At 40.7% G+C, this 22,634-nt stretch overlaps 1 protein-coding gene and 1 long non-coding RNA gene across 4 annotated transcripts in view; one reads left to right on the top strand and one right to left on the bottom strand.

The window, feature by feature from the left end:
* The window catches only part of TATDN3 (TatD DNase domain containing 3), a 31,229-nt gene extending 22,104 nt beyond the window's left edge, over positions 1–9,125 (top strand). For 2 of the 3 annotated variants that reach the window (XR_012492928.1, XR_002137868.2), the window contains exon 11: positions 6,624–9,125. The gene's annotated coding sequence lies outside the window, so the exon portion shown is untranslated. The remainder of the gene's footprint in view (positions 1–6,623) is intronic. The other variant, XR_012492927.1, reaches the window with a different exon arrangement.
* On the bottom strand, positions 864–22,629 carry LOC109450607 (spermatogenesis-associated protein 45). Its single transcript, XR_012492929.1, has 7 exons — positions 22,107–22,629; positions 21,491–21,673; positions 20,257–20,456; positions 18,710–18,804; positions 16,842–16,921; positions 6,354–6,668; positions 864–1,515 (listed from the first exon to the last, which is right to left on the bottom strand). It is a non-coding gene; the product is annotated as a spermatogenesis-associated protein 45 (long non-coding RNA).
* Between the last annotated feature and the right edge of the window lie 5 nt (positions 22,630–22,634).

Genomic DNA, 22,634 nt, shown 5'->3' with positions numbered 1-22,634 from the left:
TGGGATTCGAAAGGTTGTTCATTGTATTACACATAACCTGCCACTCATTTACTATGTGTTTATCCCCTCTGATTCATCTTAGATTGAGTCCAAGAAATGATGCTGTATTTGATAGTCTTCCTGTGGGCTGCTAAGTGTTGGGAGATAATTCTCTGTAGGTCTCTTGCGTTTCTGCTTGCCTTGGGAGCAGAGGCACTCACAGCCTTGGTTTCAGATTCTCTCTCCAAGGATGTTTGTCTAGCCAAGGACCTTGCAGGACAGAGATACTGGCTCCCACTGGAGCAGAGGGCAGGTTTATTTACTGCCCAGTGTAATCAGGAGACTGTCTTCCTCCTCTCAAAGGGTTGGTTTCTTAAGCTCAGAGGTCTTCAGCTGTGAGGCACAACCTCTGTATGTATGGCATCTATCTGGATGGCTCCGCACTGGGAGTGGGGCCAGGGGCCAATTAGAACATGAGGTTTGTGCTGCTTGCTGTGCTCTGAGTGATGAAGTCCTTTGCCTCTGAACCAGGAGTCTTATGTCTCCTGTCAATGGCCATGAAACTGGCAGGCTAACCCTTCACAGCTCTTAGCACTAGATGTTTACTTTTTTGAGAAGCCAAACATTAGCTTTGGGTCTGGCGTTTGTTTACATACCCTCAGGGTCAATGTCTTGTCTACACTGTGCCCTGGGGCAGTCTGAGCTGAGACTGGGTTCTAGGCTAGTTGGCTGATCCATAGCCCTTCCCATATGAATACGCTTGGCTTGGAATCTGAGCTCTCAGTGGAAACAAAGGGCCACCAAATAAAAGGTGAATATTTCACTGATGTAAAGATGAATGCCAAGAACCAGCTGGGTGCCAGGCCAGGCAGTGCTCAGCTTGCCATATGGAATAATAAATGTCTGAGGTAATAACTCCAACTGCAAAAAGGAACACAAGCCGAGTTAAAATTTGAAAATGAGTGCTATCCAAGAAGGAATGACACAGAGGTGAGAGTAGGCAAATAGGATTTGTCCATGAGATGCTTCTAGCAATGCCCACTTTGGGGATGGGTAATAAAATTTAACAGGCAGCTCCATCTATAAGCACCTTATATTACTGTCTCAAGTATGTACTTACTCAAATTATCAAAGTCATGTTTCTTACTTAGAAGCAAGTTGCTGAGAACTTGAGCATTCAACTTGATTAGTGGGGTTGGTCCACATATTCATTCCACTGATTTAAAGAAACAAATATAAACTATTTAAACTTTTGAGATTAATAAAGAGAAGACGACTGTGAACTTTTAGGTGATTTATCTTTGAAAGTATCTTTAGTAATTCAAATTCTTTCTCCAAAACATCTAAGTGATAGAATGGAATAAATGAAGATGTATTTTATATGACTTAGCATGTTTTCTTGGCGTTCGAGCAAATAACTTTGCTAGGCATTGTTTATAATTAATATTTGTAGATAATGTAGACACTGAAGAAGGATCAAGTAGATGGTATTCCTGTGTGTCTCTGGAGATGCACTTTATCCAAATATGGCATTATCTGAAAAATAAAAAGGAGGCGTTATACACCTTATAATACATTTCATAGTTTTCGAAATAACCCTGAGGGCAAAGGGGATGAGTCCCATTTCCCAGGTACAGAAAGTACGGTTTAGAAACATGAAATGACTAAAAGCATGACATTAGTCAATAGCAGGCACAGAACATGAACCTGAGTGCAGTGGGGTGGATGTCCCCCCCCCCCCAAATTCCTGTGTGGGAACGCTTATCACGAGGTGATGGTATTAGGAGGTTGGGCCTTTGGGGAATGATTAGGTCATGAGGGTGGAGCTCTCAGAAATGGGGTTAGTGCCCTTAAGAAGAGGCCAGAGGACTAGCTGGCTCTTTCCACCATGTGAGGACACCGCAAGACAGCCCTCTGTACACCAGGAGGAGGGCATGTACCAACCACCTGACCATGCTGACGCCCTGATCCCAGGCTTCCGGCCTCCAGGCCTGCGAAAAATAAATGTGTGTTGTTTCAGCCACCAGTCTGTGGTAATTGTTATAGCAGCCCAAACTAAGGTGCCAAAGTCTTCTGTTTTTAAGGCTAGTGTCTTAGATCCACACCTCTAAGTGGCAGATTGGAGAGAGAGCTTGGTGAGGGCTTGTGGAATGTTGGGAGTTTTATTTCGATAAGGTGGTTTCTGATGAATTGGCCTTTGAACAAAGATCTTAATAAAGCGAAGGAAAGAGAGAAATAGTTCCGGGCAAAGCGAACAGCATGTGCCAAGTGCCTGAGGTGGGAACCAGAGTGGTACATCCAGGAACAGGAAGGAAGCCGTGGTGGCTAGGCGTGATAAGGCCAGGGAAAGTAAAGGAGGTAAGGCTTGAAAAGACAAGTACATAGGAGAAGGCATGGGTTTTATCCTCACTATGATGTGAAGCCATGGGCGATTTTTGAGCAACAAGTTATGTATCTAATATACGAGGTCCGACAATTAAGTTCGCAAACTTGTTGCAACGATATGCTAAGCTTTTTTTGATATCAGAGGGATTATTCATTATGAATTTGTACCAACTGGACAAACAGTTAACCAAGTTTACTATTTGGAAGTGCTGAAAAGGCTGCGTGAAAAAGTTAGACGACCTGAACTTTTCACCACCAATTCATGGCTCTTGCATCACGACAATGCACCAGCCCACACGGCACTGTTTGTGAGGGAGTTTTTAGCCAGTAAACAAATAACTGTATTGGAACACCCTCCCTACTCACCTAATCTGGACACCAATGACTTTTTTGTTTACCCAAAGATAAAGGAAATATTGAAAGGAAGACATTTTGATGACATTCAGGACATCAAAGATAATATGTTGACAGCTCTGATGGCCATTCCATAAAAAGAGTTCCAAAATTGCTTTGAAGGGTAGACTAGGCGCTCGCATTGGTGGAGCGCCTAGTGGAGTACTTTGAAGGTGGCCATAGTGATATTCAGCAGTGAGGTATGCAGCACTGTTTCTAGGATGAGTTCACAAACTTAGTTGGCCAACATTGTATGTTTTGAAAAGATCACTTGGGCTGTTGTGTGAAGAGGTCAATGTGGGAGGCAGCAAGAGTGGAGGCTGGGGGACAGTTGGGAAGGTCCCTGCTGTGCTTTGGGAGAGAGATGATCATTGGATCTGGGTGATAGCAGTGATCACACTCAAGACTGATTTTGATGGAGTTGACAGGACTTCCTGACAGATTGGATGTGGGATGTGAGACAAAGAGGAGAGTCAAAGATACTCCCAACTATTTGGTCATTTTCTGAGCTGAGGAGGGGACAGGGATGAGTATGTGTGTGTTTGGGGGTGGAAGATAGGAGAGGTGGCAATCTGATAGATGCAATCTGATAGACGCGTCCAGAACTCAGGAGGAACGTCAGGGTAGAAATAGAAATGTGGGAGTCATCAGAATAGAGAGGAGATCTTAAGTTCTGTAACAGGTCAAAGACCTGCCATCTGTCTAGATTGAGATCACCTAAAAACTAAGTGTAGAGGATGAGAAGAGGACCCAACATTGAGCTTCAGTGTTCTTCAAGATTCGGAGGACAGAAGAGGGCCATCTTATACCAAGAGGATGTTATTTTATAGTAAATGATGTTCATCATTTGATTCATTGTGTATTTGTTGAAGGCCTGCTAGAGTAATATGTTCACCAAATTTTAGAGGAAATGTCCCATCTTCTTTTTCTACAAGTGAGGGTTTTCTCTTTGCATCTGCTGACCTCCTGAAGGAGCGGGTGTTCTCTCATACGTTCTCAGTCTAGTGTGGCAGGCCCGAACTTTTGGTTTGGAATGGAGTAAGGTCTCTTTTGGGATGAGTTCACCTTTGGCTGCTTTTAAGCCAATTCCTGCGACATAGATTTGTTTTCCAGTAACAAAGCCCACATTTTTACCTCCGTCTAGCTCTCAATTGATGTAAACTGAGAATAGGAACAGAAGACTTTTTCAAATCTTAACAGTATTCAGGAAAAGTAGGCACTCAAAAAAATGTCAGCACTCTTCTCTATATCTAGGTATTTTCAACTTGTGGAAATTTCTAAAAAGTCCCCAATATCCCCCCCTCTTTTTTTTTATCCTTGATTATTATTAAAGTTGAAATCAAAGACCATAAGTTTCAAATAGAGATTAATAAGGGGGGAAATGTTAATAAGCTTTTGAGAATATGTCGCACTGGATCAATAAATATACCTACGATTTGTCTAGATGAGTGGTCCTCAAACTTGTTGGTCTCAGGATCCATTATACTCTTAAAAAATTATTGAGGACACTATCAAGCTTTTTTGTTCGTGTGTGTTGTATCTCTCAATATTCACATTAGAAATTAATACTGTGAAAAAATTTAAAACTCAAGAATACCAGTCCAGGGGGCTCAGTTGGTTAAAGTGCGAGCTCTGAACAACAAGGTTGCTGGTTCAATTCCTGCGTATCATATTGCTTCTGGAAAACTTGACTGTACTCTCATAAGGGCATGAGACTAAGAAAGACAAATAATATTGTAGCAGAGAGAAATGCTTGGTCTCTCTGACTCTATCTTAATTCTTGCCTGCATTTTCCCCAAGGCTTTCAGGCAAATAGCTCCCGCTATAAAGGGATTTCTGCTTGAGGCTTGAATTTTTGGAAGAACAGCCCCTTGCCCGAAGGTTCCTATCCTGTAAAGGTGGGGAAATATGGACAAAAATAATGATTGTTTCTCAGAGATTTTCAGGAGCCTTAAGACCAGACTCAGACCTACCGGGGTCAAGGGACCATGAACAAAGAGATTCAGAGATTTTGAGATCTTCCTTGGCGCCCAAATGCCTGCTGTAGGCAATCATCCATTTTCCCTTCCCTTGACATAAAAGAGGCTTGAATACTGGGCTCTCTTAAGATGGATTTGTGGAAGCCTTAAGGCCACTCCTTCATCTGGAGCTGGCATCTTCTCAGTTAATAAGCCTTTCCTTACTCCAAACTCTGATGTTTGGAATATTGGCCTTTTGAAGCACCAGGCAGCCAGACTTTGAACCAGTAACAATGTCTCAGAATCATTATGAAAGTAGCTTTGACCTCGTGGACCCCTGAAAAGGACTAGAATACCCAGGGGTACCCAGACCACTCTTTGAGAACTACTAGTTTGGGTTAATTAAAGAAAGAACAACTGTTTACATACCATTTAAATTAGATCAACACTTATTCTGTATCTTGTCATCATAAAGTTGAATTTCTGTTTAAGTCTGTTCCCTTAGAAGGAACAGAGCTTTTCTGCAATATTTAAAGGTTTATTTTAATGTTCCAAGACTGCATGTAAAGTGGTAAACTGTCTTCATCATAGGAGGTGGATTTTACCCTCCACTATTAAACTTGTGACAACTCCTAACCTACTAGCTGTGATTTAACTCCATCTAGTTCCAATTAGTTCAACCAGAATAAAAGATTATGCTTAGAATTAGGAACACTAAGGGCATTCCTCCTTCTAAAAGAGTTATTTTTGTGTAAAATACATGACTGTTACAGATCAACTTTAAAACACAATGGAGAATCTCAGTTTTCCACACACTGTTTTTATCCTCTCTACACCACTTACTAAAGAGCATGGAGCAAATGTAGTCATAGCCCCCTCATCCAAGAAGGTACATCTCCGATATGGCAATTCTTTGGTTTCTGACCTAAATTAATCATGTGTTGGTTGTATTTAATATAATAACACTCTCCTTTTCAAATAAATGGAAAAAAAAAAAAAAAAAAACCCCATCAGGTACTTGCCTTGAATTAGGAACAAGTATTCACAATGAAGGTAGTTACCACTTCCTGTTCTTCCTCCAGCAAAATAATACCGCGGCCACCACCATCACCTCACACCTCCTCCCACCCCAACCTCCCTGCGCATTTTACCATTGTTTCTCAGGGCTTTTTGTTTGATATTTTTCATCAATATTGTTTCCATTGTATCTCAATTTTGCATAGGAAATTTTTGCAGAGGCAACAAAAATGGGTGAGAAAGGAGAGACCTGAGTTTTTGTGGTCTGTTATGATAACCTATTACAACTTTTCTCAAAATGTGGTTCTCAGGCCATCAGCATCAGAATCACCTCAGCCTGCTGAGAACGCGGACTCCAGGATCCAAATTAGAGCCTAGTGAATGAGGCAGCGTGGAGGTGGAGCCCGCGATTGTGTCAGCCCAAGAAAAGGAGGGTCTCTGGTCTATAGCAGAGCTTCCATCCACTAGCCTAGTTTACAGAGGCTTTTAACTTCAGACAGATTGCCTCTAAGCTATCCCAGAGCAATACTTATGAACCTCTTTCAACCCTGGAAATTCTGTCTAACTGTACGTATAAATCCCTCCTGTCGATAGGATGGGAATCCTGCCAGGACACCTTACTTTTTGGTGGAAAGTGCTTTTTCTCCGTGTGAACAAGGAGACTCAGTTTGACCCAGGAGCTCCTCCCACTGTCCGGCACTTGTTCTTTGGTTTGGGTCTGAGTACAGGACTCATAGGCACCCTGGAAGTGCCTCTTTTGAATTCTCAATAAACTGACTCGATTGCTTCTTTCCACCAAGCAGTTGGATTCACGCTTTTCATTTAGCTCCTTCAGGAGTTGTTGTTTGTTGGCTTTAAGTTTCTTATTTATTTCACTGGTTCTGTTTACAGATGCCATTATGCTGACCCACGAATCAGCAAGTGTTTCTTGCTGTCCTGCAAACAAATAAAAAAGTCGCATCAGTTGCCTGCTAGAAACCAGTGCTGTTCACAATCAGGTATTCACCAGCTCCTCTTTCTGCTCCTGCAAAATACCACCGTGGCTGTGGGCCCAGCCCCACACCTGACTCCATTTTTTATTATTGTTCTCTAAGGTCTTTTTGTGTTTTTGATGTTTCTTCAGGGAGAAAACAAGGTTAAAAAAAGGATATAGTAGAAGAAAAATGTTGTTTTTGAAACTAACCCTTATGCATTGATTTTTGCTTTTAGGAACTTTCGTTGTTTCTTCTGGTGATAAAAAATAATACAAGAAGCAGAGTACAGCATTAGGAATAGAGACAGTGGAAATGTAATGGCTGTGTGCGATGTCAGAGGGATAGTAGATGGGGGAGGGGGTTGACACAGTGCGAGGGATATAAATGATAAACGTCTAACTATGACTTTGTTTTGTACACCTAAAACTAATTAAAATAATAATAATAATAACAATAATATTCACTGAAGAAAATACAGGAAAGCATTAGATAGAAAAGCAAAAATCACTCTTGATCCAGACACAAGCAAATTCACATTTTGGATGTTTCTTTCACAATAAATATGCAACATGATAACAAGTTCAGGAAAAGGTATTTAATTGGCTATAGTAGAATATAAAAGTTTAAATGTGTAAGTGTTGTGAAGTATTTAGAAAGAGTTTGCTTGTTAGGGCTGTAAGTTTGTCTTTTCAGGCATTTGAAGTGCTTTAAAATCAGATGTGTTAAATTTACAAAGGAAGTTTGACACATTTAAAGGACTTGTAGTAACTAAGTTTGTAAATGGACTGATTACTTAGAGGTGTTCAGTCATTTCAACTTGGGATAACTGAACATTAATTTCAGAAAAATATAAGGGTGATCATCCTTTATACAAAAGTAACCCTATTTATAAATTGAAGAATCGTTTGTTGAAATCAAAGGTTACCAGAAAGGTTTTTAATGTTTTAATTTTAGCAAATCAGTATTAATCTAAAATCCAAGAAACTGTAAATATTCCTTTTGCTACAGGAAAAGAGGGTTCTTGGCTTCACATAGGAAAGAATTCAAACATGAGCTGGTAAGTTTATTTCGTAGAGAGTAAGACAGAAAACAAAAGCCACCCCATAGACAGAGCTGCGGTTGCCAGTCGCTAGTGGAAGAGAGACTCCCTCCATCCCCAGGAGAGGGTTTATCTGTGTTTTCTGCTTCCTTGGAAAATTCATTGGTACATGTGGGGGGGAAGGAGAATAGAAGAACAATGGTAAATTAATCTTTAACTTCAGTAAGACACAAGAATAGGGGCAGGTCGGTCTTTAACTCTGGTAAAGCACCACCTGTGTCTTCTCTCCGTGGGCTGAACTGCAGGGATGGTCCTAATGGAATCTCTAGTTTGCTCTGTGTGATTGATCAACGTCCGCCTCCGCCTGAGTTCTGTGTGTTGGAGCACGTGGGCGGCAGGCTTGGACTCCAACCTCCCAGTTCCTTCTGCTGCAAAAATTGTCTTCATGCCCCTTCCCTGTATTACTTTCTACACACAAAGGCTAGTCTCAGACATTAATAGAACTTTCATTTAAATGACAACGGTGACCAGATTATTCAGACAAACCTCATAGTGAAAAATACTAAAAATTCTGCGAAAAACTAATTTTAAAATGTATTAATAATGAAATGACAGGAGAGTAAGGAAATAATCAAATATGAAGAGAAAGCAAGAGCAAGGACCCAGAGAGGTAGACAGAACCTGTGCTTGCCCTGAGGACATTGTCCGATCCCACAAGGTTAGAGAAGTAGTTTTGCTAGCCTTGAGGACAAGGGACACAAAAATCAAAGCCCAAATCCTGTGCACAGTGGAGCATCTAAAGAAGACTTTTCCCATATTAAGTTGGGACTCAAAGGATTAGCCCCTCAGGGTAAGAGTGAACCAGATATAAACTCATTTCATCACCAACTTGCAAGGGTGAGTATTGTCTTAGCACTAAGCATAGCTCTGGAGGAAAGAAAATCCCTCCATGAAAAGTGATGAGACCTAGCTGACTCATGCATGTGTTTTCAACCCAAATTCACAACCAGGGTGGTTACAAGAAATGTCAAGGTGAGAAACAAGGGTGGTTACAAGAAATGTCAAACTCAGAATTTAACTAAAGGGGTACCAGGCTGGGAATACATCCAAATGCTTGAGAGAAGCAAACTCAAATTTTTCTGAAAGGACTTCCTCCTAGGCCTTTGGAAATCCCCACCAATACTTTTTTTTTTTTTTTTTTTTTAAGATTTTTTTATTGGGGAAGGGGAACAGGACTTTATTGGGGAACAGTGTGTACTTCCAGGACTTTTTTCCAAGTCAAGTTGTTTCAATCTTAGTTGTGGAGGGTGCCGTTCAGCTTCAACTTGTTGTCCTTTCAGTCTTAGTTGTGGGGGGCGCAGCTCAGCTCCAGGTCCAGTTGCCATTAGTTGCAGGGGGCGCTGCCCACCATCCCTTGTGGGACTCAAGGAATTGAACTGGCAACCTTGTGGTTGAGAGCCCACTGGCCCATGTGGGAATCAAACCGGCAGCCTTCGGGGTTAGGAGCATGGAGCTACAACCGCCTGAGCCACCGGGCCGGCCCCGCCACGCCCCCCACCACACACAGCAATACTTTTTAAAAGATGACCAATAGCACACAGCCGAGGATAACCAATCGAGTACACAAGTAAATAAGGCATCATGAAATGAGAACAGAAGAAACAAACCCATGAAATCTACATACATTAGAAACATCAGACAGATTATAGAACAACTATGCACACTACATTTAATGAAAGAAGAAAACAATTTTGCAACTATCTGTAGGAAACAAGAAACCAATGAGAATTTCTAGAAATGAAAAATTATATAAATTTAAAACTCAGCATATGGGTTTAGCAGCAGACATAGATTCAAATGAAGAGAGAATTAGAGAATTGAAGGATAGATCAGAAGCAATTATCCTGAGTGCAGCACAGGACAAAAAGATAGAAACTATGAGAAAGTTAAATATGTGGAAGACACAGTGAGAAGGTCAAACCTCTGTGGAGCAGGAAGTCCAGAGGACAAGCCTGAGACAGAGGCAAGATTTAGAAAGATGTTTGAGAAATACCCAGAACTGATGAATGATACCGCTCCATAGACTCAAGAAGCTCAAAGAATAACCAAGATTTAAAAAAAAAAAATTCCACACCTTAGATGACAGTGAAATTTGAAAAAACAACAACAACAAAAAAAAACACCTAAAAGAAAAATGTAAAAGCAATCAGAGACTGAAAGGAGGGGTAGTTGGACTAGTAGCTGACTCTTCAACAAGCAACAACAGAAACCATAAGACAGAAGAGTTATATTTTCAATGGGCTAAAGAAATTATACCGATTGTAAGTCAGCCCATGAAAAGATGCTCAGCATCATCAATCACTAGGGAAAATGTAAATCAATACTACCAGGAGATACCACTACACACCACTAGAATGGCTGGAATTAAAATGATTGACCAAATCAAGTATTGGTGAAAATGTGGAGGAACTGGAACGCTCATCCTCTGCTACTGAGGATATAAAATGGCACAACCATCTTAGAAAATGGTTTGGCAGCTTCTTAAAAGGTTAAACATACGAGTATCCACCATATGGTCCACTCCTAGGTATTTACTCAACAAAAGTGGATCTCCATAGAAGTGTATGAAGAAATTATTTGTATATACAAGAACCTGTATATGAGTGTTCATCACAGCTTTATTTTTATGAGCCAAAAAGTCCTACCAACCCAAATGTCCATCAAAAGCTGAATGGATTAACAAATTGTGGTCTATCCATACATTGGATACTACTCAGTTATAAAAAAGGAATGTATTATTGATAACACACAATAACATGGAGGAATCTCAAAATAATTATGTGTAGTGAAAGAAAGACAGACGAAAAAAGAATATATACTGGATGATTCCATTCATATAAAATTCTAGGAAATGTGAGCTACTCTACAGTGACAGAAGGAGGATCAGTGGTGGCCTGGAAATGGGGAGGGGGTGAGGACAAGGGCATCAGGCAGGAATTATGCAGAGAGGTGGGTAAACTTTTGGGGGTGATGAATATGTTCATTTTCTTGATTGTGGTACCGGTTTCATGGGTGTACGCATATATCAAAGCTTATCAAATTGTATACTTTAAACGTTGTATTATCGTATGTCAATTACATCTCAATAAAGCTGTCAAGTAGAACTGGGATCGGCACTTAGCACATTGCCTAATGCATATCAGCTTGTTGAATGAATGAAAAGTAATACCATATGAGTCTTGATTTCTTCTCACCCAATATTATATTGTGAAAATTTTTCATGTCATTGCATTGGTAGTAAAATTAGTCATAAAAAATGTAATACCTGAGGAGAGTGAAGTAGTCTATCAATAGACTTACAGTAATTTATTTAATCAGTTTCTTTATTGTTAGACTTTTAGGTTGTTTACTCTTTGAACACTACACTTTGAAACACACTGAAGTGACAAAAACCACAAAACACACACTGTATTAGGAAACCCACCAGTCTTCAATTTTTTTATTCCTAAGAACGCAAAAGGAGAATAGGTATATTTTCAAAGTTCTCTGGCTAACAGATACATCTCACAAATATTTGTACTTGCAGAAAATTGTTGTCCCTGTACAAAAAAGGAAATGCTTTAAGGGAGAATAAAATTCTGGACTTTTTCCCCCTCTCTCTTTGCAGAGCCAGGAGGAAGACTAGAATTTTCTGAAAGATAGAGAATTGTCTTAGGCACTTAACAGCCACAATAACACTGCAAAATTCAGAGGCATACTGTTATTCTCGTGCTCAGTGGTGGATTGACTGATCTAGGCCGTGCTCACCTGAGAACTCAGGTTCACACTTGAGAGTCTGGCTGGATTTGGCCTCTGGCTGAGGTCTGCTCCCAAAATTTTAGGACTAGGAGAAACAAGAAAAGCTATTTTTCTCTAATCCAACGTCTCAGACAGGATCTAACTCTCCTATACTCATTTTGTTTCTGGGAATTTTAACAGTATAAGAGAAAGGTTTTTTTGGGTTTTTTTTTTGTTTGTTTGTTTGTTTGTTTTTAGGTAAAGGATATGAGAAGAAAAACTATTTTTTACTGAACTGCAGTTTAATTTTTGCGTCTCTGGCATGTACAACTTTTCCATTTTATATTTCTGTTTCCTGCCTCCCTTGGAAAATCCCTGGGTTTGGGCATTATATATTTTACAGTAACTTTTGGAGTTTGAACTCAGTATAATTTAGGAGCCCAATAAAAAGCAGTTGACAAATTGAATTTCTTAAAGATATAAATCCAGTAATATTTGCTCACAATGTAGAAGATAATGTACAACCCACCAGAAAATGATCCCTTGGTTATTTAAGTGATTTAAGTAAACCATTCTTTAGACAAGATGTCAATTACAGAATTGAAAAGAGAAAAGAAACCTTTTCTACATTGGATACTGCAAGTTTGAATTGAATGAAAATAAAATATTTTATACACTCAACACTAAAGAATTAAATTGACCTCAATAAGGCTAACCCTTTTCTAATCACCAATTAATTATCCAGTGTAATGGAAATATAAAATATGGATGAAATAAATCTACATATAGTACATCATTTTTGTCATTAATTTCAACTTTTACTAGAGATAATAATTTGTCAGAAATTAAACTTTTTAAATTCCATCTCCTTTAATATTTTTATTGTTTATCCTCTCTGGGGGATATACATACGTAAAACAAATGAGGACATGATTAAAGGAAAGGAAAAAGAAAACAAGGTAATTGTTTCTAGTGTACTTTTGAGCTAATTTATATTTTGTCAAAAGCCCATTAAATAAGTTTACTGAAAATGAAATGTAGATGTCTCAGTTAAGAGTCCACTGAGAAGAACACAAAATTATCAAACTCTTATTACAAGTCACCTGAAAACTGGAGCAAACTAAAATTAGACATAGCAAGAGTCTAATGGTAAGAGCATGGATTTTGGAGTCAAAAAGATTTGGTTCCTATTCAAGCTATGCTAACTCTATGACCTTGGTTAAGTTACCTTCTGTAGGCTTCAGTTTTCCCGTATGTTAAATGGAAATAATACCTAACTCACAGAATGTCATAAGGATTAAACGAGCTCATATATGTCAAGAGCTTAATACTGACAACCCTCAATAAATGGTAACTTTAATATATGAATTAGGTACTATGAAAAAAAACCATTGTTCAATTGGATAAATAGTATTTTTTGTCCCACCAGTTCTTAATCTGCTTACTTGCTGTGTGATCAGGACCAGCTACATAATTTGTGGGGCCCAGTGCAAAATGAAAATGCAGGGCCTCTTGTTGAAAATCATTGAGAATTTCAAGATGGTGACAGCAGAGCATTAAACCGAGTGTGGGGCCCTTCTGAGCACAGGGGTCCTGTGCTAGTATAGAGGTCACATGCCTATGAAACTGGCCCTGTGTGCGACATAGGGACAGGTCAATTTCTATAGTTAATTCACCCAGTTTTACAGTCTCTTAAATGGAGATAAGTAATGTGCATAACCTTCAGCTTTTAAAAGGACTTTGAAAATATTAGGCATATACAATAGATCCTCATCATTCATGGATTCCGTGTTTGCAAATTCACCTACTCACTCAAATTTATCTGTTATCTCAAAATCAATACTTGTGGCGCTTTCATGGTCGTTCATGGTCATGGGCAGACCAGTAACCAAATCGAGTCTCCCCAACTGGCATGTCCCCAGCTGAGGTCAAACAAAGCACGCTCTGTCTTCTTGTTTCAGCTCTCATACTGTAAACAAGTAACCTTTTTATGTCTATTTAGTATCACAGTTTTTTTGTATTTTGGTGCTTGTTATTGGTTTCGCTGTTTAGAATGCCCCTCAACCGTAGAGCTGATGTGCTGTCGAGTGTCCCTAAGTGCAAGAAGGCTGGGATGTGCTTTATGGAGAAAATGTGTATTGGATAAGCTTTGTTCAGGCATGAGTTATAGTGTTGTTGGCTGTGAGTTCAACGTTAATAAATCAACAATATATATTCAATAAGATGTCTTTAAACAGAAACACACATCAAACAAGGTTATGTACGTATTGATCAATTAAGAAAAATGGCATGACCAGAGGCTTGCAGGAACCTAATCCTGAATTTCCCTTAGGAACAATTTTTCAATATTTGCTAATTCAGTGTTCAGGCCAACTTTACAGAACATAAGCACTATAAATGAGAATCAACTGTATACAGTAGTCCCCCCTTAGCCTCCAGGGATATGTTCCAAGACCCCCAGTGGATGCCTGAAACAATAGGTAGTACTGAACCCTATATATACTATGTTCTTTCCTATACATCCAAACTTATGATAAAGTTTAATTTATAAATGAAGCACAGTAAGAGATTAATAATAACTAATAGTAATAAAATAGAACAGTTATAACAGTATATTGTAATAAAGGTTATGTGAATGTAGTCTCTCTTTCTCTCTGGACATTTTTATTTAATGTTTTTAGACTGCAGTTAACCATGAGTTTACTGAAACCACAAAAAGTGAAACCACAAATAAGGGGGACTACTGCACATAGAGAAAATATATTGCTGTTTCTACAGGTATATTATTTTAAATTACCTTTAACATACAGCAATCCAAACCTATTTGAAGTCCACTGGTATGCATCAACCCACTGAAATGTTACCCTGGTGATGGAATGTTCTGATCTGTGCCATTCCAACCTTTTTCTATTTATAGAACCTTGGTTAAGAGAAGTTTTGGAGTCAGAGAGACCATTTCCTTATCAGCCAAGTGTCCTTGAATAAATTACTCAACCTCTCCTAATATGAGTTTCTTAATCTGTAAAATGGGATAGAGATACCTTTTTTATTAAGTTGGTGTGTGTGTGTGTGTGTGTGTGTGTGTGTGTGTGTGTGTGTTAGACGTGGGGAGGTAGTTAGAATTAAATGAGATGTGTGTGTAGAGTTCATTGCATTGTGCCTGTATCCATTTGTTACATGTAGTGATATTTCTTGAGCACCTACTATGTGCCTGGTGCTGTTCTAGTACTGGGAACAAATGGAAACCTGCCCCGAGGGAGCCTCTAGTCTAAGGGTTTATAGTAGGTACTTAGTAAATCATACCTATTTTGACTGATTTTATTAAAGCTTAATATTTTACATGGGGAATTCTTTTATTCCTATCTCTTTCCTCAGAAGAGGGAGGTTCCAGCTAAAAATAATCTTCAGAAATACATTTCAGAAATACAGAAACCATAATTTATTTATCTCTTTACAAGAATTAGTGATAGAAAAAAGATTGGTTTCAGGAAGGCAGTTCACAATGTCAGGGAAATTAATTCCCTACGGAATTATATGTAGGGTCAGCAAAAGAAACTCGACCACCCAATTCTAATGAGATGGGTACAGTGATTATTGAGACCAATGCAGGGCAGTTGTTAAGGATAACAAGATATTTTTTTCATTATTTTTGTTTAGTTTTGTTTTTAAACAGAGCTCCCAGATAATGCAAAAGGCTTATCTAGAGACCTCATCAGTCGGGCACAGCCCTGGCACTTGAGATCCAGGGGTTATATCCAAGTCCTTCCTTCTCAGAGAATAACCTGGAGGAAGATTCCTATATCAGCTTTCTTAGCTGTAAAGAGGGGCTGATATCAATCAGTACAGAGCTATTAAATAAGATGGTAGATGAAAGGACATTGTACACTATAAAGTATAATATAAGCATTATAAGTTTTTATGAGATGCAGAGTAGATTAGGTTATTAATTCTGAAAGTCATGCATGCTATGCCCAAGAATAACACTATCATTATTTTACAGTGCAATAATTTGTTGCGTAAAAAACCCCAATTTAAATAATTCTTAAGCCAACAATTTTTTTCTTTCTCGAAGATTACTGTCCCAGCAGAGATGTTGGGCTACATTCTAAGGTGTCCTATCCCCATTTTCTTGGACTTGCTTTGGTTTGCTACTCACTTCAAACCTTACCAAAGTCTTATTTCATTCACACTCTAAGTTTATAAGATACAATGCTAGGTAGGTATTATTATGGCCAACTATGTACAATTGTATTTAAGCTGTATTTAGTTACATTGCAGAGGGAGAGAAGGCATGATTTAACCTGTGATCTAAATTAAATTTTAAAATTTTACAATAATGGGGCTGGCCGTTTTCCTACTATTAGTCACTGCCACCCAAAGGGATTTACTGATGCAAATGATTCTGAATGATATGAATTGCAAAGTAAAAAGCTTTTCCAGGTAGTGAGGGCATTATAAAATAAGATATAAGATCCAGTCCCTGGCTTCAAAAAGCTCAAATCTAGGTAACAGATAAAATAAATATGCAAAAGAAGCTAAGTAACATTGTATGGGGGAGGAACAAACTCTCTTCTACCCTCAAGGTTCTTTGGCTGGTCTAATAATCAAATAGACATGAGACAGGTTAGTAAGAGAAAATAACCAAATTTAATACATACATATGTATGGCAACCCTACATACTCATATGTGAGAGAGTCAGAGAGCCCCACACACATGCATGAGAGGTTCAGAGATAGAAAAGGAACATGTATATAAGATCCTGAGCTAGGAATGAGGTAAGATGCCTGTGGGCTTCAAAAGGTCATTGTAGGATGATAAGAAGAGCAAACCTTCAGTAAATAAAGGTTTGCCCTTCCCTATAGCTAGATCAAAAGAAGTTATCTCTGATAACGTCTTATGGGCAAGGCCTCTAATTCAAATTCTTCTAGCCAGTTAAGGGGGTAGGAGGCAGGCAGAAATTTCTCTTGAGCCTGTGGCTAAAGTTACCTTTAGCTCAAAACAATCTGCATACCACAGAGGTACATATTTGGATGACTTGGTGTGGACCCCCACAATTGCCAGGAAGAGTTCAGTGCGTGTTTCCAAAGGTGCTACCAGGGTCAGAAGAGGGCGAGGTCTAGGGGCTGCAGTCATGGAGACAGAGTATTTAGGAGGGAGGTGGGAATTGAGCTGACCTGGACCACACGTAGAGGATGGGTAGGATTTCGCTAAATTGAGAAGACAATGGAAAGCATTTCTTAGCAGATCATGATGAAGATTGCATGACAAACACACACATGGCATACTAGTGGCAACAAGTGGACAATGTGGTGTGATACCTTCTCTGCTCTGCCAGTCCTCTGCTGTAGGTATGGTCTCCGGTCTGCAGACTCAGCCACATCCAGCTCCTTCACCCACCCTGTAAAAGAGGCAGGGTATTAGCACCCTCACACTCCCAAGCTGTAGATCAGGAATTAGTCTGCTATGGTAGCTAATGCATCTACTACTATACTAATGTGATATTGTGATTTATAGTAAGAAACATATATTTGGTCTTCACCCCTGTTTCTAGCACAGGGCTTCTAAAACCCTTGGAATTTCCCAAGATGAGAAGGTAAAGGTATCTTTTGTAATGTTTTTGAGGTGACTTTTGGAAAGCACCTAATGATGGGGGCTGGTTGCCAGTGGAGCCAACCATGTGGGTAGAGGGTTGGAACTTTCAGTCCCACCCCAGATCTCTGGGGAGGGGAGAGGGGCTGGAAGTTGAATCAATCACCTTTGCCAATGATTCAATCAGTCATGCCTATGTAATGAAGCCTCCATAAGACCCCAAAAGGACTGGGTTCTGAGAGCTTCTGGGTTGGTGAAAACATGGAGATGCAGGGAGAGTGGCATGGAAGCTCTGCACCCCTTCCCATATGCCTTGTCCTATCCGAGTCTTCCATCTGGCTCTTCCTGAATTATATCCTTTGATAATAAACCAGTAATTAAGCAAGCAAAATGTTTCCCTGAGTTCTGTGAGTCACTCTGGCAAATTAATTGAACCCAAAGAATGGATTGTGGGAACCTGGATGTAAATATAGCCAGTAGGTCAGAAACACATGTCAAAGTAAGAACATCCAAACCTGTAAAGAATTTTTATAAAAACTTCTTTGAGCCAAACAGAGGATATGCCTGGAAGCAAGATCTCAACAGATTGAGATAAATGCTTGGAGAATAACACTTTGCAGTCTATTTTACACATTTGAGATTAAGGAGGGAACATAAGGAAGATTACATGAAGGTGGGAGAAAGCAAAGAGTGGATCAGGTTACAGGATGAGGTTGCAATTATGTGAGCTGTTATGTGCATTCTTGAGAGTGGGCATGATTTAGAAGGGGGTCTGAAAGGGGGAATTTCAAAGGAGTGTTAACCTAGATGCACAGAAATAATGGACAGAGCTTGCTTAAGGCAACGATAAACCTTTTACTAAAGAAGTTATGTGCCTGGGGTGTGACTACCCACCATGACCTGTCCATTTCAGAGTTTAAATCAGATCACCCTGTGAGTTTACTTTCTATAGAACCCCCCCATTTTTTTTGTCCACACACATGACCACCTGTACTTGTGATTGGTGTCTGAAGTTTGTGTGTGTGGTGGGGAGGCAGTCTTGTAGGGCTAAACCCTTAATCTGTGGAATCTGATGCTATCTCTGGGTAGGTAGTGTCAGAATCAAGTTGAATGGTAGGACACCAAGCTGGTGTGTTGGAGAATTGTTTGGTGTGTGTGTGCGGGGGACGGGGGAGGAGGGGGAAGGGGGAAATCCCACACATTAGAGTTGGTGACCAAATTGCAGTTGGTGACAGAAGTGGGATCAGTCAGAAACTCAACTGATAATGTTAATTAATTCATTGACTATGTGTTGAGCATTATTTTCCGTATATGATGCTAGGAGCAGGAAATTCAAAGATGATTTAGACAGTTGCTGCCCCCAAGAAGCTTATTTTTTTTTTTGGAGGGAGACATATACACTGTGTTAAAGAACAAAAATTCAACTGAGTAAATTTAAAGATCTAATTGGCTTTGTTGAACAATTCATGACTTGGGCAGCATCCCGTCTAGCAAACAGAAGGGAGTTTCGAGGAGTTGTACAAAACGGCAGGTTTTCATAGGCAGAAGGAGGGTGGGGCAAGGAGGTTATTAAGTGGATTATTTCAGGCAAGGTTACCTTCCCTTAATGGAAGGCAGGGGCTCTTCATCAGACAGATTACTTCACTGGTGCTGACCAAGAAATTCCAGAGACATTGGTTTAAAATTCCACTCCTGGGAGAGACGGAAATTGCAATTAGGTTAGCTGTTAAGTCTTGGTGGGGTTTACCATAGTGACTCTATTTTTGGTCTGTTGTTTCTTTTAACAGCGGATAATGCTAAACACAGTCCGGGCTAGCACTGCATCTTGACATTTTGATCAAGAGCAGACCACATATAAGACATATATGGTATACCGTATAGCCTCGGTGTGCAGTAGGCTATACTATCTAGATTTGCGTAAGTGCATTCTGTGATGTTCGCACAATGAAATTGCCTAAAGGTGCATTTCTCAGAGCATATCCTCATTGTTAGGTGACACATGACTGTATTGTAAATGTAATGATGGGATAGGGCAGGGAAGAGGCACACAATTAATATGCATATGTTTTCTTGTGAGCTGCCTCAAATTGTTTTGAAAACAATTCAGAGATTATAAATATATTTACTCTTGTAATTGTTATACTGGCAGTCCCCTCAAATTCTTGTTTCTTCTTGGGGCCCTGCTCCATCTGACACTTCCTCTAAATATAGTTTTCAGGAGATATTTGTTCTCTCAATTCTAAGCATATACAACTCTTATGAATCCTGGGGCTGGCCCGGTGGCTCAGGTGGTTGGAGTGCCCTGCTCCTAATGCAGAGGTCACCGGTTGGATTCCCACATAGGCCAGTGAACTGCGCCCTCTACAGCTAAGACTGTGAACAACAGCTCTCCCTGGCGCTAGGCTGCTTTGGGCTGCTGTGGGCTGCCATGAGGGGCTGGTGGCCAGTGTGAGTGGCCGGCAGCCATCGTGAGCGGCCGGCAGCCGGGAGAGCCACTGTGAGCGATCAGCCTGGGGGATTACAAGGCTTATAATACCAGCATGGGCCAGGGAGCTGTGTCCTACACAACTAGACTGAGAAACAACTGCTCCAACTGGAGGGGGCGGGGGAGGCGGAAGAAGGGGGGGATAAAGAATCCTTAGTAGATGCTCTGGATTGGCCAGGGCTAGAAACAGAGATGGGAGTCTATTTTCCTTAGTCCACTTCATCATGGCTTCAGTAAATGAACTCCAGAGTAGTGGATCAACAGGAAACATGTGAAAGGGTTGCACAGTCCTTTTAGTGCAAATCAGGCAATAAAGATATTCATTGCAATAGGTGGGAGGGGTAAGCAGAGCAGAGATGGACTTACCATCATGTTAATATAACTTAAGCTTCAGGGTCTCTTTGAAAGTCTTGTACCTATTTTTGTAATTTAATTTTGATGTCAGTTTCTTAAAGGGATCCTAAAAGTGATTAAGCCTCCTCCACCTCTCCATTCCCAAATTAATCATTCTATAGAGTAGAACAGCATAGCCGTGGCCACTCAGGTGGACAGAACATGGTAATAGAGATGCAAACTGAATGCAAGGCAGCTAAAATCTAACCTCTCCCCATGAAACATGGATTTGACATCTAGTGACACTGTTCTGGTTTGCAGCTTACCCTCTTAGACTGCAGGAAACCTTTGCTCAGGAACAGCCACATCTCACTCCTAATAGCATTTTGGACCTTGGCTCCTGGGTGCCATTCAGGTCTCATATCGTTGAGCTGCTACTCAAATCTCCCTCAGACACTCTGCACCCATAATGTAGCATAATCTCATCTTGACTCGCAGCCAAGTGATGCTCATGGTGGTGTCCTCGCTGGCAGAGATTAAGGTTCATGTTACGTTTTACATCCATTTGATACTGATATGATTCATGCCTAAACTGGTTAATAAGTGGCTAGCATTGAAGCCTCAAGAGAGAGGACGTGAGGTTAAGAGATTAAAATGACACTATAAAGAGATACTGCTGAGCTTTCCCTTTTCTGTACTCCATTCTTTATTTTATGGAGCTTGGTTGTAACAGGCATATGAATTTTGTCTACCACTTTCATTGGAAATACCTAATTTTACTTTTCATAAATCATAGAAACTTAAAGTCAGAAGCAATCCTAGATCTCACACAGCTCCATTTTCCATGGAATCCATGAACCTTATCTGCAACATACCTGGTTCAACATAGATGTCATCTAACTCTTGTCTAGATATGTCACATGGTGGTCCATTAGACTGTTGACCACCTCCGATGATAAGAAATCTGCGTCTCGTTAGGCGAAGCGTAGTTAGTCAACGCCCTGTGTGCTGCCCTTGAGGTGCAGCCACACAGCACCCTCCAGGGAGGGGCTCTACAATCATAAATCTAGTCTGAAAAAGCTTGGAGTAATTCCAGGGCAATCCAAGCAGGCTGGAATAGACGACATGGGGTCAAATCTAAGATAATGCGAGAATGAGATATAACTGAGGCAACATGAGTTGATAATAGTGGTTATAGGTAGCCTTTATAGAGTATTACTATAGATCAGAGGTCAGGCAGGCACCATATAAGTGCTTTATATTTTTTAGCCATTTATTCCTCACAACAATTTCATGGAGAATATTGTCTTCATTTTCCATTTGTAGAAACTGAGGCACAGGGTAACTAGTCCAAAGTCATGCAGCTAGAAAGAGAACGAGCTAGGATTTGAATCCAGGCCAATTGGATGTGGAGCCTGGATCCTTAACCACTGTAGTAGACTACCTTAATAATTGTAACTAAGAATGTTTAAACCACGCACCAGGCATCATTCATGTATTTGACCCTCATAATAGCAATCCTATGAAGCGTGTACTATTATAGAACAGTTAGTAACTTACCCAAGGTCACACGGCTAGTGAGTCCTGATATTGGGATTCAAATCCAGCGGGGCTGGGTCTAGGTCTGATGCTCTTCTCCCCTACTCTAGACCTCCTTGTAGATGGTGATAATGTCAGATACAGAGCTTTGTCATGTGCAGGGCAGGCAAATGACAAGCTGGAGAAGAGGAGGATAGGCGCCAGCTGGCAAAAATGCAGAGAGAAATTAGATGCTGGCTGGCATCCAGGATACCCAGAGGACTCCCTAAGAACACAGAGAGGACAACCCTTCTTGCTAAAGACACAGAGAGGACAAATTATCTCCAAACAAAAGGAGCTTAAACAATCAGAAGGAATGGCTTCCTTGCAGGAGTATATGCAGGAAGCTGCGTCTGTGGAGAGGAAAATGAGGCCTAACATAAATTGCCAGTTTCGGGTTCAGAAAGGAGATGAGAAGTGTGCAGGTACCTGAATTTTACCATCAACCTGGGACAAGCAAAGACAGGTCCATTTATTTAAATTCCTGCCCATTGGATTCTCTAGTCCAGGAAGACTCGTAGGGCTACACGTGCTCCAGAGAGCTGGGACTAGGTCTCATTTTTATTCCCCAAAGCCCACGGCAGTGTTTGGCACATACCGTTCAAAACAAGTTTGGTACTTGGAACCCACTGAACCCACCGAATGTGTGTGTGCAGTAATTTCTAACTGCAGGTGTTGGTCCGAGGGCGAATGCTGAGCGACAGGGTCTGCCAGGCACCACGCGTCTCACTGGCTTCACTGGTCAGCGGCGTGGAGGTGGGGGACTTCCAATTGCACAAGGGCAGATTTCTGACGAAATCTCTTTACTCGTGTTGGAACCCTTTCTGGTGTTGTTTCCTCTTCCGAAAGAGCACGAATTTATGAAACGTGGCCTGAGCGCTAGATCCCGCCCTAGGGGAGGCCTTCTTGATGGAGAGAGTGATGCCGGTCTCTCTGTCTCCCCCTCGTTTCTCCCGCCCCCCTCGTTCCCCGCTTGGAGTTGCCCAAGTCGCTGTCCGCCTTCCGCCCAGCCACCCCCAGGTCGAAGGACTCGAGGCTACCGCATCCTTTTAGCCGTGCCTCCTTCGGGGACTCGGGGCAAACTTGCTCCCGGCTCGGCCCTCACGGAAGCTTCCTGATTGGCTCC

Source organism: Rhinolophus sinicus, linkage group LG17 (genome assembly GCF_036562045.2).
Source record: "Rhinolophus sinicus isolate RSC01 linkage group LG17, ASM3656204v1, whole genome shotgun sequence".
In the NCBI taxonomy this organism is placed as follows: Eukaryota; Metazoa; Chordata; class Mammalia; order Chiroptera; family Rhinolophidae; genus Rhinolophus; species Rhinolophus sinicus.
The sequence above is the reverse complement of the archived record's forward strand: the minus strand, read 5'-3'. Positions and strand labels throughout refer to the sequence as shown.